General features: G+C 40.6%; 1 long non-coding RNA gene across 2 annotated transcripts in view; it reads right to left on the bottom strand.

The window, feature by feature from the left end:
• LOC134296499 (uncharacterized) overlaps positions 1-16,329 on the bottom strand; it is a 39,810-nt gene extending 23,481 nt beyond the window's left edge. The window contains exon 1 of one of the 2 annotated variants that reach the window (XR_010003274.1): positions 16,164-16,329. This is a non-coding gene — a long non-coding RNA (uncharacterized LOC134296499). The remainder of the gene's footprint in view (positions 1-16,163) is intronic. The other variant, XR_010003275.1, reaches the window with a different exon arrangement.
• Between the last annotated feature and the right edge of the window lie 11,121 nt (positions 16,330-27,450).

The following is a 27,450-nucleotide window of genomic DNA, read 5'->3' on the forward strand; positions in this document are numbered from 1 at the left end:
CCACTATTTGGTTAAGACTCTTTTGTGTACTTTCACTGAACAGTTTAGACTAATGCTTTCATGTAGGAAGCAACGTCGTTTTTGTTTGGCTGCCAATTATTCATTATAATCTAAAGGGCTCTAAAAGGCTGTTGGTTAGCCAAAGCAGCTGTACAACTTGCTGGAGTGTAGAAGGAACTCCAGTGGGGCTGTATTTAATGTTGAGCCAAAATCTGCTTTAAATAAATATTGTATATTGGTGCTTTATGAAGCTCAGCATCTGGCCAGGCTGGCCAACTTTGAATGGACTTTTGCCAGTCACTCCAGACAAAGTAATAAAAAACGCATACCCTCGGAGTTTAAACATGCATACACTTCAAGTGCAATTATAACAGTAACCATCAAGCTATGAGGCCATCAAAATAATCTCCTGACTTCTCCAATTTGGCCTGCTTTTGCATGCCATAAAGAACAAGATTTTCCTTTTTTTTAATGGAAGGAATAAGAAGGAAATGAGCAAGAAAGGGAGAGAAAGAGATTAACTGTGTACTATCCAGGGTGGCATTTCTATCTGAAGTTAGAGAAAATAGCAAGAAAATTGTACTCATTCTGTTGGCCTTCAAATTGCTGGTTGGCAAACAAAATCAACCAGTCCAGGTCTTTTGGCAGTCTAAAAATTATACTGAGGACCATGCCTAGAGGCCTCTTTGAACAGACAGCCAAATGAAGTGTTTGGCAGTATCATTCAGCTTTGCTCCCTTTGGCTTGCTTTTCTCACTGTGCCAAGTCATCCGCACACATTTCCCACTGCTGCTTTTGCTTTATTGTTATTTTTGTGGCAAAGAATGTTGGAACATGCACTAAAGCTAACAGTCAGTTCACATCGAATTTTACCCAAGCTCTTATGGCTCAAAGTTGCCCACCAAAAATAGCAAATACTCTCCTATAGTAATTCATTGCAGAAGGAAAATAATTGTGGTAGATACTTTTTCAAATTATCATTGAGAAAAGCATGGCAGCCAATGGCTAAACTAACTATTGAGAAACCAAGTCTACTGATCTCTCCCTAACAACCACTGGTGTTGCCTGGAATGGTGCCTGAAAATCATAATTCTGTGACACTAGATGCTTCCTCTCCCACTACAACTGTGTTGTCTGAAAAGCACTACCAACAAGATTGTTTTCTTTTCTACTGCACCTTCAGAGCCATTGTACAATTGCAGCATTCCTACATGCTAAAATTACCAGCTTGAAAGCATCTGGATAAGAATCAAGGGAACCGGGACTCAAAAAGATCTTGTCGTGGGTGTCTACTACAGACCTCCGAGTCAGGATGAAGGACTTGATGAAGCCTTCTGTCAACAGCTGACCAAACAGGCACAAAGAAGAGATATAGTAGTCATGGGCGATTTCAATTATCCCGATATCTGCTGGAAAACAAACTCAGCCAAGAGTACAAAGTCCAACAAATTCCTCACTTGCCTTGCAGATAATTTTATGGTCCAGAAGGTAGAAGAGGCAACAAGGGGATCAGCAACTCTTGATCTAATCTTAACAAATGTGGAAGACCTGATCAATACAGTTGAAGTGGTTGGATCCTTAGGGGCAAGTGACCATGTGCTCCTGCAGTTTGCAATACAAAGGAATGCTGAAACTAAGACAAGTCAAACACGCATTCTGGACTTTAAGAGAGCTGACTTCCAAAAAATGAAGGAATTACTGAGCGGCATTCCATGGACGCCGATATTAAAAAACAAGGGAGTTAAGGATGGATGGGAGTTTTTCAAAAGTGAAATACTCAAGGCGCAAATGCAAACAGTGCCAACAAAGAAGAAAAATAAGACAAGTGCAAAGAAGCCAGAATGGATGTCCAAAGAACTTCTAACTGAGCTAAAGCTCAAAAGTGACATGCACAAGAAGTGGAAAAGGGGAGAAATCACCAAAGAAGAATTCAAACGTATAGCCAACTCCTGTAGGGAAAAGGTTCGCAAGGCTAAAGCGCAAAATGAGCTCAGGCTTGCCAGGGACATAAAAAACAACAAAAAAGGTTTTTTTGCTTACGTTGGTAGAAAAAGGAAGAAAAAGGAGGCGATAGGGCCACTGCAAGGAGTAGATGGGGTGATGGTGACAGGGGATAGGGAAAAGGCAGAACTGCTTAATGCCTTCTTTGCCTCGGTCTTCTCACAAAAAGAAAGCCATCTTCAACCTCAGCAACATGGAATGGACGAAGGATTGGGGGAAATCCAACCCCAAATAGGGAAACAAGTTGTCCAGGAACACCTGGCCACTCTAAACGAATTCAAGTCCCCAGGGCCAGATCAGCTACATCCAAGAGTATTGAAGGAACTAGCGGAAGTTATTTCAGAACCACTGGCAATCATCTTTGAGAGTTCTTGGAGAACAGGAGAAGTCCCAGCAGATTGGAGGAGGGCGAATGTGGTCCCTATCTTCAAGAAGGGAAAAAAGAACGACCCAAACAATTACCGTCCGGTCAGCCTCACATCAATACCAGGCAAGATTCTGGAAAAGATCATTAAGGAAGTGGTCTGCAAACACTTAGAAACAAATGCGGTCATTGCTAATAGTCAACACGGATTTACCAAAAACAAGTCATGCCAGACTAATCTGATCTCTTTTTTCGATAGAGTTACGAGTTGGGTCGATACAGGGAATGCCGTGGATGTAGCATATCTAGATTTCAGTAAGGCCTTCGACAAAGTCCCCCACGACCTTCTGGCAAACAAACTAGTAAAATGTGGGCTAGACAAAACTACGGTTAGGTGGATCTGTAATTGGCTAAGCGAACGAACCCAAAGGGTGCTCACCAATGCGTCGTCTTCATCATGGAAAGAAGTGACAAGTGGAGTGCCGCAGGGCTCCGTCCTGGGCCCGGTTCTGTTCAACATCTTTATTAACGACTTAGACGAAGGGTTAGAAGGCACGATCATCAAGTTTGCAGATGACACCAAACTCGGAGGGATAGCTAACACTCCAGAAGACAGGAGCAGAATTCAAAACGATCTTGACAGACTAGAGAGATGGGCCGAAACTAACAAAATGAAGTTCAACAGGGACAAATGCAAGATACTTCACTTCGGCAGAAAAAATGGAAATCAAAGATACAGAATGGGGGACGCCTGGCTTGACAGCAGTGTGTGCGAAAAAGATCTTGGAGTCCTCGTGGACAACAAGTTAAACATGAGCCTACAATGTGATGCGGCAGCTAAAAAAGCCAATGGGATTTTGGCCTGCATCAATAGGGGAATAACGTCTAGATCCAGGGAAGTTATGCTCCCCCTCTATTCTGCCTTGGTCAGACCACACCTGGAATACTGTGTCCAGTTTTGGGCACCGCAGATGAAGGGAGATGCTGACAAGCTGGAAAGCGTCCAGAGGAGGGCAACTAAAATGATTAAGGGTCTGGAGAACAAGCCCTATGAGGAGAGGCTTAAAGAGCTGGGCATGTTTAGCCTGCAGAAGAGAAGGCTGAGAGGAGACATGATAGCCATGTACAAATATGTGAGGGGAAGTCATAGGGAGGAGGGAGCAAGCTTATTTTCTGCTGCCCTGCAGACTAGGACACGGAACAATGGCTTCAAACTACAGGAAAGGAGATTCCACCTGAACATCAGGAAGAACTTCCTCACTGTGAGGGCTGTTCGGCAGTGGAACTCTCTCCCCCGGGCCGTGGTGGAGGCTCCTTCTTTGGAGGCTTTTAAGCAGAGGCTGGATGGCCATCTGTCGGGGGTGCTTTGAATGCGATTTCCTGCTTCTTAGCGGGGGGTTGGACTAGATGGCCCTTGAGGTCTCTTCCAACTCTACTATTCTATGATTCTATGATTCTATGATTCTATGTATCACAACTAACTTCCTGAAGACAATATCTTCATTCGTTGTTTAGAGCAGTGGTTCCCAACCTGTCGTCCATGGACCACTAATGGTCCCCATGAACTAAAATATGGTCCGCGGCCTCACCATTACTACACTGTTGCAACAAGAACAACTGATGTTGCTCAAACCTCTTATAGTGCCGAGGCAACAGGGATGTTGGGAGGAGAGAGGATGACTACCCATGAAAGGCATAACAACAAGCCTCCTGACTTCTGCTTCTCTTTTCCTCCCTTCCCCTGTGTGGAGCCATTCTATGTGGCACCTAGAAGCAGGGCAGGCCTTGGTGTCTTTGTTTTTAGGCCTGTTCCTGGGGTTATTTGGGGTGCTGATTCAGAAAATTGCATTGAATTCACCTTATCAGCTCTAGATTATTAAATATTTTTTCTGTGGGCAAGCAGATGGTGACTACTAGATGGCATATGTTCTGTACCAGAAACTAGAGCAATTTTCTGAATCAGTACCCCAAATAACCAAACCAAATCTAAAGTTGACCAAAAATTGATTCGTAACCCTTTTGGTACTAATGTTGGAGAGTGGCCCCAGGTCAAAGTAAGCCCTGGTCAAGTGGTCCCTGGTGTCGCACCTCAGGTTAGTTTCACCTTGCTAAAATACACCAGGCAGTACACAGGTTATAGTCCTTTGTAGTTTATTGGAAATAGGGAAAAGGATAGTTCTTAAAAGGCAAAAATTCAGTTCCAAAAGATAGTTGCAAAACAAGGCTGTAAGAAATAATCCAAAGAAACACTTGGCATTAAATGAAATCCTTTCAGTACATGACAAAGTCCCATGAGCGAGAATACATCAAGGCTACAAGACAACCCAGGAAAGCAGAACTTGCTTCTTGATTCAAAGAGACATTACTTTGACAAAGATTCCTCTCTCAGCAGACTGTTTTAATAGCATAACATGAAGGCATTCCTTTGCCCTTTGCCCACTCTCTTATTTGCTATTCTAAGACTTCTGCGAACATCCCTAAATTCCAAATGGCTGGCCCGGTCCAGAGATGCTGTATCATCATCAAGGCCAAAGTGCTCGTTAGTGTAATCAGGGTGGGAGCTGCTCTCCCTTCCTGCTTCTTGCACCTGTAAACATCAGCATGAACAACACAATTTCCTCCCGTGGGGAAGCTTCCCTGTTCCCCATCTTCTACAGCAGGAACACCCTGCACCTGAATCCCATAATTCCCATCAGAGTCATCTTGAAACTCATCCTAAACCTGAATCCCATAATTCCCATCAGAGTCATCTTGAAACTCATCCTGGACCTGAATCCCAAAATCCTCATCAGAGTCACTCTAAGGCTGAGTCACAACACCTAGCCAAGTAGTCCCTGGTTAAAAAAGGTTGGGAACCACTGGTTTAGAGCCACAAACTTTTTAAGCAGGGGGCTGGGTCACAATCCCTCAGACTATTGGGGGCCCAGACTATAGCTGAGGGAAAATGAATGAATTCCTATGCAAACTGAAAATCTTAATTGTCCCTTCATTGTAAGACACCATGGTGTTATACTATTGCAGTGCTACAATGCCACTCTACTTTTATAACATCACCCTTCCTCTGAATTTAAATCTGCAAAGAAGTGAGAGCTGCATGGGATATGCTGTGGAATTAATGCAGTTCTACACAACTTTAACAGTTGTAGCTCAATCCTATAGAATTGTGGAAGTTGTAATTTTACAAATGTTATAAGAACTTTAGCCTTCTGAGCCAAAGAGTACTCATCAAAATAACAACAACAACAACAACAACAACAACAACAACAACATGAAGAAGGAGACAGAAGGCCTGATCCTTGCAGCCCAGGAGCAAGCCATCAGAACAAATGCAATTAAGGCCAAGATCAAAAAATCAGTTGTTGACCCAAAATGCAGACTGTGCAAGGAAACCGACGAAACCATTGATCATATCCTCAGCTGCTGTAAGAAAATCGCACAGACAGACTACAAACAGAGGCACAACTATGTGGCCCAAATGATTCATTGGAACTTATGCCTCAAGTACCACCTCCCAGCAGCAAAAAACTGGTGGGATCACAAACCTGCAAAAGTATTGGAAAATGAGCATGCAAAAATACTGTGGGACTTCCGAATCCAGACTGACAAAGTTCTGGAACACAACACACCAGACATCACAGTTGTGGAAAAGAAAAAGGTTTGGATCAATGATGTCGCCATCCCAGGTGACAGTCGCATTGACGAAAAACAACAGGAAAAACTCAGCCGCTATCAGGACCTCAAGATTGAACTTAAAAGACTCTGGCACAAACCAGTGCAGGTGGTCCCGGTGGTGATGGGCACATTGGGTGCCGTGCCAAAAGATCTCAGCCGGCATTTGGAAACAATAGACATTGACAAAATTACGATCTGCCAGCTGCAAAAGGCCACCCTGCTGGGATCTGCGCGCATCATCCGAAAATACATCACACAGTCCTAGACACTTGGGAAGTGTTCGACATGTGATTTTGTGATATGAAATCCAGCATATCTATCTTGTTTGCTGTGTCATTAATAATAATAATAATAATAATAATAATAATAATAATAATAATAATAATAAATTGTGCGGTTTTCTGGCATTGTATATTTCTGCCGCTTCTGTGTGCAACGAAACCGACGAAACCATTGATCATATCCTTAGCTGCTGTAAGAAAATCGCACAGACAGACTACAAACAGAGGCACAACTATGTGGCCCAAATGATTCATTGGAACTTATGCCTCAAGTACCACCTGCCAGCAGCAAAGAACTGGTGGGATCACAAACTTGGGAAATGTTCGACTTGTGATTTTGTGAAACGAAATCCAGCATATCTATCTAGTTTGCTGTGTCATACAATAAAATAAAATATAATAATAATAATAATAATAATAATAATAATAATAATAATAATGTCAACTGCAAAAGGCCACCTTACTGGGATCTGCACACATCATCTGAAAATACATCACACAGTCCTAAACACTTGGGAAGTGTTTGACTTGTGATTTTGTAATACGAAATCCAGCATATATATCTCATTTGCTTTGTCATACTATGGCTTTGTGTCAATAATAGTTATTATTATTATTATTATTATTATTATTATTATTATTATTATTATTATTAAGAACTTTATTTATATTCCACGCTTCTCCCCAGAGGGACTCAGAGCAGAGTACAGTATCATAGAGCACACAAAGGCAAACATTCAATGCCTTATTTACAAACATACAATAAGATATACAACACAGACAAAATCAAAGACTTCTCCTTTCATTTCTAGCACATGAATTCCATAGCATTGTGTCATTGCAGTTGAAGTTGTGCCAAATTGCCCCACACCCCCAGTTGCCAGAGCTTCATTTGAGTCTCAGAATAATTTTTAAGTAGAAAAAAAAAGAATAATATCAAACAGGACAACTGCAAAGTGAGGACATCATGTGGTAAACACAGTCACTGAAGGCATTATTACCCTGATGCATTTCTATTTTATCTGCCTCAGGCGGCAAGGCCTTAAGTAATTCTTGGCTGATGCTAACTAGAGCCACTGGTAACTAGTAGCAGACCTACACTTATATCAGCACTGAACATACTTCCAGTACACTCTCCAGTATTTTGTCCAACTTCTTAGATAATCTCCCCGAAATCCTCCCTGGAATTCTCTGCAGATGTTTATGAGGATGATGGTGATATCACTGTCATTCCAAATCAGAGGAATCTATGGCCCTCCAGATGTTTTTGGCCCCACAATAACCAATCAGCCCTAACCAGCATGACTAATAACTGTGGGTAATGGGAGCTGTCATCTGACAACATCTGGAAGGACACAAGCACATTACCTCTGATATAAATTTTAAATACAGGCATGCATTTAAAATCAATTTCAACAGCAGAGGAGACAAATAAGAGGGAGAGGAAAGGTAAAGCAAGGAAAAGGCAAGGACAGCAAGTGGCAAATGAACATGGACAAATGCAGAATATTTATCAGATATTCTGTCCGTGAAATGTGCTAAATATTCACTTTTTGTGGCGCATCCACAGGGGACTGTTATAAAACCCTTGTCCCATGTTTTCCCAGCAGTTCATTCAGTGTTTCTCAGAGTGCTGAAAATCTGAATTTTGGAAAGGTAAACAAAAAAGGAGAGTTTTCCCAGTTAATCATTAACCGTTCTTAACTAATGTTCAATACCCTCTGAGAAATATAATTTCAATGTATATCTTGTGGTGTCACGTAAGTTAACCTTTAACTACATGACATACTTTCATTAAAAAGTTTGGAATGGGCACCATCATATCACTTTATTTTAAACCTCTAATTAATTAGCACTAACATGCTTTCTATTTTTAAATAATTAAGTGAAATAATGTTTAAACAAAAGGAGCATCACAACACTAATTAAACAAAGCACTTTAAAAAGTCAAGTGGCTTTGCAATCATGGCCATTTGAGCAACATTTGCTTACTTCTAATTAAACACTCCTGATCTACACTTCCAATCCAAAACCAATGCTAAGTGCTTTGTTTTTAGACCTTTAAGTGAACAATAATAAAGCAATCACACAAAAATAAATGATTTGATGCTGCTGAAATTATCTGATTTTTTGTAAAAGATTGATACGGTTTTAAAGGGTTTTTATTAGAAGTAACATTCAGATGAGAGAACCAGTGTGGTATTGTGGTTTGAGCATTTGACTGTGACTCTGAAGACCAGGGTTCAAATTCCTGTGCAGATATGGAAACCCATTGGCTCACATTTTCTCGGTCTCAGAGGAAGACAGAGATTCTACCCCTCTGAACAAATCTTGCCAAGAAAACTCAGACAGCAGTCAGAAACAACTTGAAAGCACACTGCAAAAGCTCAGATGAGTTGACCCTTTTCCATACACTGTGAAGTGTCACATCCACTGCTTTCAGTGGAACATACTAAAATGTAACTATACAGATTGAGAGTCATTACCTGGAATTCTCAGAATCTGAAATACCCCGAAAACCAAAATTATCTACCTGAGAGGCAGTGATTATGACACCTTTGCTTTTTTTGATGGTTCCGTGTAGGCTAGCTTGTTTCATGCATGAAGCTATTGAAAATATTATATAAAATTACCTTCATAATAATAATAATAATAATAATAATAATAATAATAATAATAATAATAAGTATTTGCTACCCACCTCTCCTAATGGCTTGAGGAGGGGTACAATTCAAAACATATAAACATAAAATACATGCAATAAAATACATATATCAAAACACACTATTTTTTAAAAGTATATATGAAGCACTAATGAATTTAGCATTTAACCATGGATCCCATCTCCAAGTATTCCAAAATTGGAAAAAAACTGAAATCCAAAACACTTTTGGTCCCAAGCATTTCAGATAAGGGATATTTATCCTCTATCAATAAGAGCAATTATTTTCATTGTGTGGAAATTGGTTTCGCCTATTGCTTGCAATGGAAGTCCAGTTGGAGTTTCCGAAGTACATTTAATGGATGTTAACCAGCAGCCTTTGTGTCCAGCATGAGTCTCACCTTGATTCAGCGAATAGATTTGGGCCAAGGCCGCCAGTTGCTGATCTTTTTAAATCTATTTTTTTGCCTGCCATGGCAGCTGGCTATTGGTTTTGTTTAGCTATTTTCATAACTAGAAACTGTTGCTTTAATTAGTATTTTGATGTTATCAAAGCAAAAGAGAGAGATTGATGGCCTTCTTACTTGGCCTGTTCAGGAAAAACTTTGGTGCCTGGTAAACTGGACAAAAACCTGTCATATCAGCTGTCTTGCAGCAAATGCCCTTGGCTCTGACAACTTTTAACATTCAAAAACATGACAGAAAAGTCATAATGATCCTTAGAGATTGGTACAAAGTGATTTTGAGCCTAATAGCCCATGAGTAAAAATGTATTCACAATTTAGTTAAAGATTAAGTAATCCCAGACTGGGAATGCATTTCAGTCTTAGTGATAAAACATATCTCTACCCCATGTATCAAGGCGAAACAAAGAACAGCTGACACATTTTCCTAACCTGATTACAGTTTAAATAATTTAAAAATTTAAACTAAATGAACATTAAATCTAAATAGGCAATGGAGAATTATAAACTGAAGACTTTCCACTACTGAAGAAGCTTGTGAAGTAGAGCTATGGAGTATGGGTTCACATTGCTGAACTAGAACTAAGGTAAATATATTCCATTCTCCACTCAGCTCAGTTTACCTGGTGATCTGAGGCCAATTGGCAGCTTACCTTGTCATACGGCATGTGGCTCTGGAGGGTATAAAAATTGTAGATCTGATTGATTAGAACATAATTATTGGACTACAGCAATGGAAATCAGAGTTTTATTTTCCACACAACAATGGAAACCTACTGGATGATCTTGGACAAGTCATACACTCTCAGGCCCAGAAAACCAGGTTGGCCTTAGGGTCATAAACTGGAAATAAAAAGAACCAATATTGACGACAGAAATATAGATTTGCACCTACCATAGAAGGCAGTGGTTCTCAACATGTGGGCCACAGCCCAGAGTGGGCCACAAGAACGAAAATCTGGTCTGCGAACCTCCTTCCTTTTTATTCATTTATTTATTTTATTGATTTTCTTTCTGCTCCTTTCCACAGAGTTGACCATTGCATTGGATAGACCATTTCAGCTCTAGATTATTAAATATAGTTTTCAGTGGTCAACAGATGGCAACTACTGGATGGCATAGGTTCTGTATCAGAAACTAGAGCTGATGTGGTCTATCCAACGCAATTTTCTGAATCAGCACCCCAAATAACAAACCAAATATAAAATTGATCAAAAACTGATTTGTAATCCTTTTGGTACTAATGCTGGACAGTGGTCCCTAGTCCAAGTGGTCCCCGGTCAAGTGGGTCCTAGTCAAAGTGGTCCCTAGTCAAGTGGGCCCTGGTCAAAAAAAAGTTGGGAACTACTGATCTTACAAATGTGGACACCATACCATAGCTGAGGAAGATGTGCATTGCTTGGTAGAATTGTCATAACCCTATATTGTTGTTTTGATACATTGTCCTTAGATCTGGGCCAATCATGATGTGAATTGGCTGCTATGGGTTGTAGCACTGAGCTAGATCAGCACCTCTTATGCCTAAAAAAAAGTGCTGATTTCTTAGCACGATAGCTCAAAAAAGATAGGCCATAGACACAAACCTACTGTATTTTACCATGCATGTTTGCTGAAGGAAGAATGAAATGAAAAATGTGTCTCGTCCAGCTTGATTTGTTTATTAGTCAACACACTGTTTATTAGAAAAAGGGGCAGCAATATTTGGCTAGAAACATAAGCAGTCTGATTCAGTGGGTGGCTTGTTCACGTGAAAATAGATCGTGGACATGCTATTTTGAAAGGAATTTGGACCACACACTTACTAAAGAGTCTTGAAAGAGTAGAGGCCCATGATTGTGGCACCAAGTTAATTCACAGAGTTTATATATTTTCTTTATTCCAGATCCCCAAAACCTCCAATCAGCATGGGAAAACTCAGCTGCTATAGCTGTTAGATCCATAGTAAGACTATAATCTTGAGATGGAGACTATAGGTTTGGAAAGGCAGTTTGAGCACCAAAAATATCAGTTTACACCTAAAGGGATGTAAAAATCATCATCTTCATCCATTTCCATAGAAGCAAAGTGCTGGCAGCCAGTCAATGATTTATTCATTGCCTTTTGGCAAATCACACAGGCTTTTGTGTCATCTTGGAGCCAAAGCATTAAGTACAATGGTAATCCCCATATCAGCAAAATCCCAAAAAGCAACTTTTCCAAGCATAATGCTTACCAAATTGACTGGATACAGAAAGCCAGAAAGGGAGGGGAGGGAGTTGAAGAAGAAGGCAATGTCCAAGGTAGAAAACAAGTATGTTGATTTCTTATTAGTACAGTAGAATCTCACTTATCCAAGCTAAACGGGCCGGCAGAAGCTTGGATAAGCGAATATCTTGGATAATAAGGAGGGATTAAGGAAAAGCCTATTAAACATCAAATTAGGTTATGATTTTACCAATTAAGCAGCAAAACATCATGTTATACAGCAAATTGGACAGAAAAAGTAGTTCAATACGCAGTAATGTTATGTTGTAATTACTGTATTTACGAATTTAGCACCAAAATATCATGATATATTGAAAACATTGACTACAAAAATGGCTTGGATAAGTGAGGCTTGGATAAGTGAGACTCTACTGTAACTGAAACCAAACTTTCAAATAGCATTAATCACAGTTCAGGTAACTCTGTGATTCCACTGTTTCATAATATGAACTCCCTGTCATTATAATCTAGCCTACATGGGTATATTGATTATTCACTGTGAGTCAAACCCCTGAGAAATGATTCATGTTTACAGACTGACCACTGAATAAAGTGTGAACCTCCAGCACATAAACACAGGTGTATTGAAGGTGTATTGTGGTCTTATATCTTTGATGGACTCATAGAATCATAGAATCATAGATTCTATGAGTCCATCAAAGATATAAGACCACAATACACCTTCAATACACCTTTGTTTATGTGTTGGAGGTTCACATGGATTTTCATGAGATCACTTTATCACGTATTTAGCTGCCTATCCTCAAGGGCTGATTCATATACACACTTGATGATTATGTCAACCAACAGCAACCAATATGTCTGTGGATATCAAAGGCCAGTTCACCTCACATAACAAAATGCTTTACAGCAAATCCAGAATCACATAATCTATGGTGAATTGAGTCACTAGACTGTTGTTGGATGAGGAAGAGTGAAGAATAAGCTTGAGGCAGGTGAGCAGGAAAATTGGAAGGACACAGTATAATTTTCTCATCCATAGTCTTGGGATTCTGTGCTCATTCCAATCTTCTCAGTTTAGGTAACACTATGCCACCTTGGAGCCCTTGGATAGCCAAGCCATGCCATCAAGTATCCAACTATTCCAGGAGGGAAATAAGGTGTGTGATCAGCAGGGGGAGCTACAACGTCTCAAGAGGTACAAACATCCTTAAACAACCATTCTGTATAGATTCATAGAGTCATAGAATCATAGAGTTGAAAGAGACCACATGGGCCATCCAGTCCAACCCCCTTCCATGCAAATAGCATAATCAAAGCACCCCCGGCAGATAGCCATTCAGCCTCTGTTTAAAAGCCTCCAAAGAAGACTCCTTCTCCACACTCTGAGACAGAGAGTTCCACTGCTGAACAGCTCTTATGGTCAGAAAGTTCTTCCTAATGTTCAGGTGGAATCTCCTTTACTGGAATTTGAACTCGCTGATCCAAGTCGTAGTCTCCAGGGAAGAGAAAACAAGCCTGCACCCTCTTCCTCATGACAACCTTTCAAATATTTAGACATGGCGATCAAGTCTCCTCTCTGTGCCTTCTTCAGAACCAGTGACCACAGCTCCCCCTGTCTCTGCTTCCTTTTGAAGATAGTGGCAACAAAGAGAAATGTGTGTGTGTTTGTGTATGCAGGAGTTCAACTTACAAATAGAAAACAGAATGTCAGTGGAAAACAAAGAAATGAAAAGATGGGCTTAAAGCTAACCTTAAAAATATGCTATAAACACCAAGAACTGCGAAGCCCTGGCACTCAAGTGTTGTAACTGGAGGTCAACTGTTACCAATGGTGCTATGGATTTTGAAGAGGCACCTCTCATCTGTGTTCTGCAAGTGGAGAATGGGTCTCTAATCAATGAATTTTTACTACTATATTGCAGAGCAATTTATGAGATGCTGCATCTAAATGCCATAAACAAGCTAGATCTGATTAGTACTTAGATAGGAGACTGCCAATAAATACCAGATGCTGTAGGCTAAACTACAGGAAAGGAGATTCCAGCTCTGAACATTAGGAAGAACTTCCTAACTGTGAGAGCTGTTCAGCAGTGGAACTCTCTGCCCCAGAGTGTAGTGGAGGTTCCTTCTTTGGAGGCTTTTAAACAGAGGCTGGATGGCCATCTGTTGAGGGTGCGTTGAATGCAATTTTCCTGCTTCTTGGCAGGGGGTTGGACTGGATGGCCCACGAGGTCACTTCCAATTCTTTGATTCTATGATTTAATTGGATGATAGGCTTTTTCAGAAATGTGAAACACTTTTAAACAGATGCAAATCTGAAGCATCATTCTAGAATGCAAGCAACAAACAGTATTTACACTTGATTTACAACAATGTTTTCTTAGCTTCAAAGTTAGTTGTTAGTTCCCAAATAACGTATTTTAATTACCAATGATATAGTCCCTACACAGCTGCTTTAAATTTAATTGAAAAACTCATATATTACTATTGGAGCTTCAGGATGAATTATTGCTGTTTACATATTTCCAGCAACAATACATTTTATTTCTCAGCCACTGGCGGTTTATTTCCAAAGTAAAAATGCGATGTTTGATTTTGCTGTAATCTGTCTTGCAACACATTCGTAAACTTTGCTGTAATGCTCTGTCAAGCAATAGCCTTAGGTTGCCTTTGAAGGAAGAAATCAAAACTCAGTAACTATATGGGATTTGGTCCTGGAAACAACTGAAGCAGGTTGGGATATACAGTGTGCTGTAGCCTTCCCTGCTCCAAAACTATGACACCAACATAGAATACTGATATATTTATTAAAACCTTTCAATCATGGCCTACGTTGAAAGAGAGTAATAAACAAAACAGCAGAATGTTTTACTCAAACAATTTAAAATAATGATCACATGCAGAACTACACACTGCAGGAATTGTGGAGAAGTTACCCTCAGGTAGCTTTTCCTAATATACAGGCAGTTCCCAAGTTACAATCATCCAGTTTACAAATGCCTCATAGTTAAGAACAGAGGTGAGACAACAGGATGTGAGAGAAATTATTTGAAGCCAAACCAGTGGCATAACTCCTGTATGGGGCCCAGCTAGGCCCCTTCTCCAAGCTTGCCCCCTAGAGCTTGTACAATCAAAAGTTTTGAGATCGGCCCTGCAAGTACCAAAATGTGTCTCCAATGTCATTCTGTGACTGGAGACAGGCTTCATGAAAGTGGAGGCGGGGGTGTGGGTGGTCATACTCAACTACTGGCTCAGAATATCCTGCCGTTTTGCCTCACTAACCATCAAGGATGACTTCCAGTCCACATGGAAACAGGCAATAGCAACAAAAATCACATCACTGGGCTTCTTTCCAGGGCTGCTACTCAGTATGGAGCCCGATCAAGCCAAAGCACTAACCAAACAATGTATCTCAGATACAGAGAGCCAATTGGATCTAGTCCATGCCCCAACCTTTATTATCAATGAAGCCAGCAGATATCTCATCTCCTCTATGGCATACTTAACAAATCTAGAGGTTCCCAACCATTGGAGGGCCTCCACCCTGGCTCAATGTCATGCCCTTCCATTACCTGTACTCGAGGGCCATTACCGGAAGACCCCCTACCCAGAGAGACTCTGCCCCTGCGATTCAGGTTAAATAGAAACAATGGGGCATGTGCTCCTCCAGATCCTGTTCTACAGGGACATTCAATCCAGACTCATCCTGCCTTTGCTATATAATTACCCAGGTCGTTCAGGACAATTTTACACCAGCCTGCTGCTCTCAGATACAAACCCATTTATAACCTACAATGCCGCCAAGTTTTGTGTAGCAGCACTTAAAATCTGCCGATTGATTACTGGATCCAACAGCTAACAATACAACTATCAGCTAACTGAAATGTAGATCAGTTATTTTCACCCCAGTCTCCCAGACTTGTGCCCTGAATGCTCAAACTCATCAATCAATTTCCCTCCCTCCTCCCTCCCTCTCCATCCCTTTTTTTGTCCAATCCTTTCTCTAAAGAGTTTTGGTTTTTTTTAGCCTTCAACATACCTTTTTTTTTTAGCCTTTTAGATTTTATGTACATGCTTCTATGAGACTGTACCCCACTTATGCTGGTCTATGACCATAATAAAGATTTTGATTTGAGCATCTGACTGGGATATAAGCCAGTAGTGGCCAATTCAGCCAAGAGGAATCTCTCAGATTGGGCCCTACCCCAGCCAGAACTGGGACTACTACAGAGACGATGTCATCATTTGTGGAACAACCCCAGAACCAGGAACAGACCTAACAGCTCTTAAATAGGAAATACTAAGCAAGCACACACCTGCAGCCTCAAGTTCAGCCAGCTTTAAATCCCACAGTAGCTACCAGGACTTTCAATTGTTGACAATGTTCATTCTTCTTGATTTTTGTGTACTTCTTGCTTGTGGATTTGTTTAGATCCTTGACTTCTGAAGTGGTTTACAGTGCAATTATGACTTTTTGAGCAAGTCTACAGCCAGTCTAGAGCAGAACCTACCTGAAGTAGCTCCACAGACAACCACACGTGGAGCCTGCTGTAGCACTTCGGCCATCCAACAGTCCAGTCAGGCCAAGACTGTCATCTCACCTTCTGTGTCACCACCACCCTACCTACCCAGTTGGACAGAGAGCTTAGTGTGACCTACTGGCCATTGCAGGCACCCCATTGTGACATCATCAAAAGCACCCAGGTGACCAAGGAGGAGGGGGGGGTGATCTTCCTTCTGACTGTGCAGGTGCACCTGCTGGTGGGAGCAGCATCAACACGGGCACGATTCTTCTCTTTTTCCTTGTGCTAAGGAGTATAAGAAAAGGGTGGTGGCATTGTTCTCTCTGGATCACACCTGATCCAGTTGTCCACATGGCCCCAGAATCATGGGATACTCCAGTTTCCAGCAAACTCTGGTACATCCCTCAACTTTCCCTGAAGTGAAACAAAGGTGATTTAACCCAGGAAAAACCCACAATGCTTACAGCAAATGTTGGAGTGTTACGAGGATAGTGAGGAATCAATTCAAGGTGATTTTGGGATTTGTTGCACATATAAACTTACCATTTGTTTTCTCCTTGTGATTTTGGTAATCCTGACTCCTGGCTTCTTGTGATGGATTCTGCAACAGCTGAGAGGTTACAATTGCCCCTCCCTTCAACTTCACTAAATCCTTTGATTATGACATGGATGCTTGACTCAACTGCTTTTCCCTACTTAGCTTACTTTTCCTAGAACCTGCTAGAGATCAGAACAAACATACAGTAGAGTCTTGCTTATCCAATGTTCTGGATTATCCAATGCATTTTTGTAGTCAATGTTTTCAAAACATCATGATATTTTAGTGCTAAATTCGTAAATACAGTAATTACTACATAGAATTACTGCATATTGAACTACTTTTTCTGTCAAATTTGTTGTATAACATGATGTTTTGATGCTTAATTTGTAAAACCATAACCTAATTTGATGTTTAATAGGCTTTTCCTTAATCCCTCCTTATTATCCAACATATTCACTTATCCAACGTTCTGCCAGCCCGTTTATGTTGGATAAGTGGGACTCTACTGTATTGTCAATGAAGATAGTGAAATGTTGCTACACTTGAAAGGACAGAACAGGGGAAGAAGTTATGATAATGGCAGCGATGGTTACTTATACTCATCCCCACCTCCTATATACAGGCAACAAATAAGAATTTCTACTATTCCATTTTCTCAGGTGCATTTTAAATGTCCAGATTCTCACTTCTGCAGTCAAGAAATCAAAAGAAAACTAGGACTCGAAGGGCAGCTATGAAAGAACAAAATAAGATTGTGAAGTGCAAAGATATAAAATGGAACAGCAGTTAGGATTCTCTATGTCATACCATATTTCATTGCAGCCGAGGGAAGTCCTATAGCTGCAAAAAATTCCCCACATAATGCACCACCCTCCCCACTTCCCCAAAAAGAGTGTGTGTGAGGGAGTATTATGCAGTGAAATGTGGTATTTTCCATGAGTGCTGGACAATGAAGAAAGCTGGTAGAAACAAAATCAACTCATTTGAGATATAGCAAAGCAAAAGAGTTATGTGGGTACTGTGGATGGCTAAAAAAGGCAAACAAATTGGGTCCTAGAACAAATCAAGCCCAAACTCTCTCTAGAAGCCACATCATGGGAAGGCATGGCTCACTAGAAAAGACAATATCTTTGGAAAGGTGGAGGACAGAAGAAAGAGAAGAAGACCACATATCAGATGGATAGACATGAGCAGAGCTGTTGAAGATAGAATGCCATGGAGGTGTCTCATTCACAGGGTCTTCATGAGTTGTAAATCAGTTTGAAGGCAGTGAATAGCAACTAACCTGCTCCTATTGGGATCATAGGTGTATATGGGCCCATCTGAAGACCTAGTACTAGCATGCTTACCACTAAAGGCTGGAAAACACAAGATAAGCCCTTACCTGCATGCATTATGAAAACAGACATAATTTAGAAAACGTTGCCATGTGTCGTCAAGAACTCCTTAAAAGTGATGTCCACACCTCTCATCCCTTTTTGCCAAACACTTTTGTTTTGTTTACTGAGGTTTTATCTGTGCTTTAAAGCTCAGAAAAATGACGGTTTAGAGCTACCACTACCTGAATCCCCTAGTTTTCATGCCCAATTTCTTGACTGGCTAGAGAACAGGAAAGCAATAATTAAAAAGTCATTTTTCCTAGCTCTGTGTCATTAATAGTTTCATAAAATCATGTTTTCCAACTCTTCCATATTTTGATTTTTGGTGAGATAGGGAAAACTGATTAAAAAAATATTTTCAGCTCATTAGAAAATCTCTGTAAAGCAATGATTATAAATTTAAACAGAAGTCTGGCTTGGCAAGAGAACCGAAACTTCTTGACTCTCAGTTCCTTGGTGGTAAATATTCATGGTAAAAGATAAAAGCAACTCTCTGTGTGCCTAACATGGATATTTAAAAGGCTGCACAGACTTCCCATGAAAAATGAAAATGGTATAGCAAGTGATTTACATATAAAACATGGGTCTTTCTGTCTAAGTGATGGAAGAGGTAATTGGTGAAGGCAACCCAGAAGGACACTTGCCAAGTCACTTGTAGATTTAACTACCTTAGTCACTTACAGAGAAGAGCTGCTCAATGAATAACCATCAGAGGTCAAACGCTGTTTTGATAGATTTGTCAAGTTGCAGCCTTCTATCCAAGATCTGGCACCAAGTATTAATGCCCTGACTACTGATTAAACAGAAAAGAGTGGTATAGCATTTACAGACATTTACCCTTTAGCATAGACAGATAACAGAGCTGGCAAGCTGTGACAAATTAATAATTTCTAGTGTTACATAACTGGCAAAAGAAAATCAACAGATAGAATCTAAAAGTGCTACCAAATGAAGTAGCAGAATCCTGGAATAACAGAATAGACTACACAACTTCAGGCTACAGGGGGAAAAACTTTAACCATATATAACTTCCTTCTGGTAGAAAATGAGTAGAAGCTATGCTCTGAGTGAAAACAGTTTTCATGAGAGGGAGCTTTTCTTAAATAAAAAAAAGATGAATTCATCTTGAACTCTAACATGGTACAATACTTTCTATGACCCTAGATTCTTCTGTTTATTCTCCTATAGATCAATCCTGCCATTGGTTTGCTTGTTCTTTTTATCCTTCTTTGCTTGCAATTACCAAATGAGTGGATTCACAAAACAATCCACACATTCACCCATCTCTGCATTGCATTAGCTAGTGAGGACTTACTCCATGATTCAAGATATAAGAACTGCTAGGGCTTGAAGTGGGGGTTATTGTCTCTTTTGGGAAAGATAAAGCAGAGTAATAATATTGTTCTTCATTTATTTTATTTACATATGGCTTTTCTCACCCCTGGGGGGGACTCAAAGCCCCCCAGGGGCAAAGATGACAAAGATTCAATGTCTCACATCCATATAAAAGAAATACTACAAATCTAAAAGCAGTTGCATATAACCACAAATTAACTCATTAAAAACTATATAAATCATCAAACATACCATAAAACATTAAAACATTCAACATTAAGGCATTTTATTATTAAGGCATATTATTATTATTATTATTATTATTATTATTATTATTATTATTATTATATCCCGCCTTCACCTCTTTGAAGGCACTCGGGATGGCTTACATATGGCACAAGGTGCCTAAAACAATGCATAAAATAAACACACAGTACAAGACAAAATGAAACCACTAGAATATAAAACAACAATTTGAACTCAAAACAGCACCAATAACCTATAGTGTCATCTGTCGTAAAAACATGGCCAACTGTAAACAAGAAGAAAGGAAAGGGATAGTGCAAGTTGTAGCTAAGGAACAAGGCAATGGGATAAAAATGGTGTGCTGTATCATAATTGCAGACCATTGGGCTAGACCAGGGGTCCCCAAACTTTTTAAACAGGGGGCCAGTTCACGGTCCCTCAGACCGTTGGAGGACCAGAATATAGGTGTTTTAAAAAAAACAACTATGAACAAATTCCTAAGCACACTACACATATCTTATTTTGAAGTAAAAAACAAACAAATTGGGAACAAATACAGCCTCAATGTTAATAATAATCATTATCATCATCATCATCATCATCATCATAAAAATAATAAAGAGGGTTGGAAGAGACCCCTTGGGCCATTTAGTTTAACCCCTTTCTGCCTTTGTGCACCAAAAGCACAAAGAAAGCACCCTGACATATGACCACACAGCCTCAATGTTGTTAATAATAATAATAATAACAACAACAACAACAATAATTTTTGTGTGTGTCAGGAGCGGCTTGAGAAACTGCAAGTCGCTTCTGGAGTGAGAGAATTGGCCATCTGCAAGGACGTTGCCCAGGGGATGCCCAGATGTTTTTATGTTTTTACCATCCTTGTGGGAGGCTTCTCTGATGTCCCCTCATGAAGCTGGAGCTGATGGAGGGAGCTCATCCGCACTCTCCCCAGGTTGGATTCGAACCTGGCAGCCTTCAGGACAGCAACCCAACCTTCAAGTCACAAGGCTTTAATCCACTGCACCACTGGGGGCTCCAATAATAATAATAATAATAATAATAATAATAATAATAATAATAATAACAGTAATACATCACACAGTCCTAAATGCTTGGGAAAATAACCCCGGCTTGCTGTTGACCTATGCAGCCCTGAAAGACAGTTGCATTTGTCAAGTAGGGAAAATTTAGGTACGCTTTATGCAGGAGGCTAATTTAACTAATTTACAACACCATAAAACTGCCAGCAAAACACGAGGAAAAGAATGAGGAAGAACAGCCACCAGTAGATGGTGAAGCAACAGCTCCCCCTGTGGCCGGAATCGTGAAGCTGGAAAGATGTTAAAATGCCACTGTGTCTGTCTAAACTGAATGTTGTTTGTCTGTTGGCATTGAATGTTTGCCATATATGTGTTCATTGTAATCCATCCTGAGTCCCCTTCGGGGTGAGAAGGGCGGAATATAAATACTGTAAATAAAATAAATAAATAAATAAGTGTTCGATTTGTGATTTTGTGATTCGAAATCCAGCATATATATATCTCATTTGCTGTGTTATACTATGTCTTTGTGTCAATAATAATAATAATAATAATAATAATAATAATAATAATAATAATGAGGGTTGGAAGAGACCCCTTGGAAGAGACCCCTAGTCTAACCCCCTTCTGCCTTTGTGCACCAAAAGCTCTAGCAAAGCACCCCTAAATAATTAATAATTGATTAAATAACCAATTATAGTAGTTCATCCACCTGTGTAGACAAAAAAACTGTACCTGGGTGGTTGATTGATATTTTAATTGTTGTAAATTCTTGTTTTATAGTATTACTGTTTTATCTTTTACATTGCGAATTGTATTTATGCTATAGTTTTTGCTTTATTGTATTGTTCAGGCCTTGCCCCCTGTGAGCCGCCCCGAGTCTCCGCGGGGAGATGGTGGCGGGGTATAAATAAAGTTATTATTATTATTATTATTATTATTATTATTATTATTATTATTATTATTAAATGATTAAAATACCATTATAAACAAGCACTGCCAAAGGAGACCAGGCAATCTCCTACTTTGTCCACCTTTCGTAAGGAACTGAAGACCTGGTGGTTTTGGCAGGTTTTTGAGTAGTTTACTCTGGTATACCGCCGATCTCTGGACCTGAATATATTGTATAAGACTCATCTATCCCAAAATGGTTTATGTTAATATACTTGGCTATGGTCCCCGTCCCCTTGATCAAGGTTGCTGTAAGTGTTATTTATTGCTTATTTAATTGTATAGTTTTATCTGTTTTTATAATATGTTTATTATACTGTTATGTAATGCACTTGTTGTTCTTATGATTGGAAACCGCCCTGAGTCCCTTCTGGGAGATAGGGCGGTATATAAATAAAGTTTTTATTATTATTTTTATTTTATTTTATTTTATGACACCGCAAACAAGATGCTGGATTTCGTATTACAAAATCACAAGTCAAACACTTCCCAAGTGTTTAGGACTGTGTGATGTATTTTCAGACAATGTGTGCAGATCCCAGTAAGGTGGCCTTTTGCAGTTGACATTATTATTATTATTATCAACACAACAACGTTGTATGGCACAGCAAACAAGATAGATATGCTGGATTTCGTTTCGCAAAACCACAAGTCGAACACTTCCCAAGTGTCTAGGACTGTGTGATGTATTTTCTGATGATGTGTGCAGATCCCAGTAGGGTGGCCTTTTGCAGTTGGCAGATGGTGTTTTGTCAATGTCTATTGTTTCCAAATGCCGGCTGAGATCTTTTGGCACGGCACCCAGTGTGCCCATCACCACCGGGACCATCTGTACTGGTTTCTGCCAGAGTCTTTGAAGTTCAATCTTGAGGTCCTGATAGCGGCTGAGTTTTTCCTGTTGTTTTTCATCTATGCGACTGTCACCTGGGATGGCAACATCAATGATCCAAACCTTGTTCTTTTCCACAACTGTGATGTCTGGTACGTTGTGTTCCAGAACTTTGTCAGTCTGGATTCGGAAGTCCCACAGTATCTTTGCGTGCTCATTTTCCAATACTTTTGCAGGTTTGTGATCCCACCAGTTCTTTGCTGCTGGCAGGTGGTACTTGAGGCATAAGTTCCAATGAATCATTTGGGCCACATAGTTGTGCCTCTGTTTGTAGTCTGTCTGTGCGATTTTCTTACAGCAGCTGAGGATATGATCAATGGTTTCGTCGGTTTCCTTGCACAGTCTGCATTTTGGGTCATCAGCTGATTTTTCAATCTTGGCCTTAATAGCATTTGTTCTGATGGCTTGCTCCTGGGCTGCAAGGATCAGGCCTTCTGTCTCCTTCTTCAGGGTCCCATTCGTGAGCCAGAGCCAGGTCTTCTCCTTATCAGCTTTTCCTTCAATTTTGTCAAGGAACTTTCCATGCAGTGTTTTGTTGTGCCAGCTGTCAGCTCTAGTTTGTAGTGCAGTTTTCTTGTACTGGTTTTTTGTCTGCTGTGTTTTGAGGAGTTTCTGATTTTTGACTTCAATCAAAGCAGGTTCTTCACTTTGCTTGACATATTCTGCCAGGGCATGTTCTTCTTCTTTGACTGCTTGTTTTACTTGTAAGAGTCCTCTGCCCCCTGATCTTCTAGGCAGATATAGCCGGTCAACATCACTGCGAGGGTGCAGTGAATGATGAATGGTCATGAGTTTTCTTGTTTTTCTGTCCAAATTGTCCAGTTCCACCTGTGTCCAATTTATAATGCCAGCAGTATATCTTATGACAGGTATGGCCCATGTGTTTATGGCCTTGATGTGTTGCCTCCATTGAGCTTGCTTTTGAGAATTTTTCTGACCCTTTGTGTGTATTCTTTGCTGACCACAGTTTTCACATGTTCATGCTTGATGTTGTCCAGCTGTAGTATGCCCAGATATTTATAGGCCTCTGGCTGGTGACACTTTATTGTTTGGCCATTGGGCATATTTATGCCCTCACTTTCAATGATTTTTCCCTTCTTCAATGCCACTGTCGAACATTTGTCCAAACCAAACTCCATGTTGATATCAGTGCTAAAAATTCGGACAGTGTTGGTCAGAGACTGGATTTCAGTTTCCGTTTTCCCATATAGCTTCAGGTCATCCATGTACATCAAATGTGAAATTTTGTGAGAATTCTTAGATGTTTGATAACCAAGATTTGTTTTTGTAAGATTGTTGACAGAGGGATCATGGCAATAATGAAAAGCAGAGGGGACAATGAATCTCCCTGGAAAATTCCTCTCCTGATGTTGACAAGTCCATAGCTTTCATTTCCAACAAACAGTTCAGTTTTCCAGTGCTCCATCATGTTTTCAATGAAGGTGCCAACAGTTTTACAAATCCCGATGGCGTCCAGGCACTTGATGATCCAGCTGTGTGGGAGTGAGTCAAAGGCCTTTTTGTAGTCAATCCATGTCATGTGAAGATTAGCTTTTCGGCTCTTACAGTTCTCCAGAATCATTTTGTCAATCAATAACTGGTCTTTTGTGCCCCTGCTTTTCCGTTTGTTGCCTTTCTGTTCATCTGGCAAGATGTTTTTTTCTTCAAGATAGTCTTGAATTCTGTCAGCTATGATGCCAGTCAGTAGTTTAAACATAGTGGGCAGACACGTTATTGGCCTGTAGTTTCCTGGTGCTGCTCCTTTTGCTGGATCCTTTTGTATCAGGTATGTTCTTCCAGTTGTTAGCCATTCACTGATACTTCCTTTCTGCAGCATCTCATTGAATTGTTGGGCCATTTTTCCATGTAAACTAATCAGATGTTTGAGCCAAAATCCATGAAGTTGATCACTACCAGGCGATGTCCAGTTCTTGACTTTTTGCACTTGTTTGCTGATCATTTCAGTTGTTATTTCCATCAGTTCCATTTTGTTCTGTAAGAATTTTCCTTCAAACTCCTTTATCCACCCAGCGTTTTTGTTGTAGTTTTTATTATTTTCCCAAAGTTCTTTCCAGAACTTTGTTGTTGCAGTTTTCTCTAGCTTTATGGTTACTGTGTCTGTTGTTTGGTTCAGACTCTGGTAGAACCATCTTTGGTCTGATTGAAACAGTTGATTTTGTCTGTACTGGATGATTCTGGCTTCATACCTTTCAATTTTTCTGGCTGTTGCTGTAATTTGTTCTTTCACGATTTCCAAAGCTTCTTCAATTTTTCTGGTGTTCAGCCAGTACTTTCGGATCAGGTATTGCTTGATTTTGTCATTCTTCAGTTTCCTCTCTTTCATATTTTTCAGGTTACTTGCATCTGATCTAAGTTTCTTGATTTTCAACTCTAGCCTGACCTTCCACTTTGCTTTTCCAGTCGATTTTCTTTGGGGCTGCCTTGGTTGTAGGAGCCCAAGTTCTTCTGTTACTATCACTGCTGCACTGTATGCAAACTGGTTTGTTTGTTCAATTGATGTTATTTGGACAGTGGAGAGTACTGCATTCACATCTTTCATGAGAGGCGCCAGGTGTCTCTTGGGCACTGTTTTTAGAGTTGGGAGCCGCTTTCTTATTGCATTTGCTGCAGCATGAGCCATGATCTTATCCTTGAGCTCTTGTTGTCTTGCTGTCAAGGTTTCTGGTGGTTCAACAGATGTTTCAAGTGCTGGTTCCTCAAATTCTTGCAAAAGCGCCACACTTTCTTCTGGTTCAATCTGTTCCACCATTCCAAGCGTTGCTGGAGTCTCTGCTGCTGTCTGTGCTGTGGTCTGATGGTAATCTACTTTGCAAATTTTCTGGATTTCTTCGAGTTCAACTTCACTGAACACTTTGTTTCTGATTATGAATCTTCGTTGGTCAGCCAGTCGGGGTTCTGTTATCTGTGAGTCAGGGTACTCTTGTTTCCATAGCTGATGCATCCTTTTTTGGTAGCCATGCCTTTGAGGTTCAGATTTGTAGTAGCATTTCATAATTGTGCGGTTTTCTGGCATTGTATATTTTTGCCGCTTCTGTGACTGTTCATTTGGGTTTTGATGATTCCGTAGCCCACTTGTCGATGGATGTCCAGAATCAGCAGCATCCACCGCGGTCCTTTTTATCCTGGGCGACGACCGAGCCAGTATAGACTTCGTTTGGGTTTGATTCTCCATAATGCTAATGGGTTAGGTGCTCTTGGTTCTGCTCCTCAGCTGAGGCCTCTCTGGCTTGGTTGGACCTGCCAGTAGTTACACTACCGCCAGCACAGCCCTCAGTCATCATTGGAGCAGCTAAGCCCCCCCCCCCCCCACGTCAAGGTGGCACCTGCGGGGGGGATTATTATTATTATTATTATTATTATTATTATTATTATTATTATTTTATTGTATGACACAGCAAACAAGATAGATATGCTGGATTTCGTTTCACAAAATCACAAGTTGAACACTTCCCAAGTGTCTAGGACTGTGTGAGGTATTTTCAGATGATGCGTGCAGATCCCAGTAGGGTGGCCTTTTGCAGTTGACAAATCGTAATTTTGTCAATTGTTTCCAAATGCCGGCTGAGATCTTTTGGCACGGCACCAAAAGATGATGATGATGATGATTATTATTATTATTATTATTATTATTGGAAGGCGTGCACTGGTCGAAGGAGGAGGTGGGAAAGGAGTGCACCTTTCCCTCCTCCCTTGCGCCACACATGCCTTCTTCGGCTGAGGAGGGAACTGCCGCTGCAGGAGCCAGATAAATGGCTTTGATGAGCCGCATGTGGCCCCTGGGCTGTAGTTTGGGGACCCCTGGGCTAGACAGTCTCAAAGGCTAGCCTAACATCCAAGTTTACAATTCCCACCAAAAGGAGGATAAGGTGGGGGCCTGCCTAATTATTATTGATGATGATGATGATGATGATGTCTGGGGGCCAAGAGGCAAAAAGTGATGATGGTCCTTGTTTGTTCCACAGGTCCTACCTGTGTGGGAGGATGCTTTGTGGGAGCTGCCAGTGATTCCTTCTTAGAGGAAGGATAGAAGAGTAGGGGCACCTCACTGTTGCTCAACTACTGTGTTTGTGAAGATGGGCATGGGGGTGGCAATAGCAATGCTATGATAAGATGCAGTAGTCCAAGGAGAGCCAAGTCCTAATGAAGCTGCTGTAGCTATAGATAAGTGTGAATGGTGCTGCTGCTGTCCCAGTGAGATGACACCAATGAACAAAAGCACTTTCCCACCAGCAGCAAAAGCTTCTGCTGCTGCCTCTGTAGCTTTAGACATGGCTGCTCTAGTAACTGGAGGCAGGACAAGTGGTAGTAGGTGCCCCATTGCCCTGTATTCTAGGAGCCATGTCCCTGCAAGCCCAGCACAGGAGTCATTCTGTTGGATGGCTTTCACAATTGTAATCCATGAGGTAACCTCACTGTACATATTCCTCCCAGTACTGTCAAAGCTTTAAAGCAATCCCGATCATTTAGCATGAGGTAGCTGCCATTGGCAAGAAGAATAGACAAAGATCTGTGTGTCACATGACCAGTTCTGTAGTGCTGAGCTGACCTATTTTCTCCATGAAAGACGCTGTCTCATTGTCACCAGTGCAGAAGTAAGATTCATTTGCCTGGCCAATTGGCTTCTGTAAGTGGCAGAACCAAATAGAAGTGGGTAGAGTGCCATTGGGTCCTTTGTCTTGGGCAACAAATTGTCTTGGGCTTGCCGTGAATGCAGCTTCGTCATTGTATACCTTCAAGTCATTTCTGACTTATGGTAACTCTATCACTGGGGTTTCACTGTGTGATTCATCCATGATCACCCAGTGGATTTCCATAGCTGACTGTGGAATCAAACCCTTATTATTATTATTATTATTATTATTATTAT

This window comes from Anolis carolinensis, chromosome 2 (assembly GCF_035594765.1).
Source record: "Anolis carolinensis isolate JA03-04 chromosome 2, rAnoCar3.1.pri, whole genome shotgun sequence".
NCBI classification, from domain to species: Eukaryota; Metazoa; Chordata; class Lepidosauria; order Squamata; family Dactyloidae; genus Anolis; species Anolis carolinensis.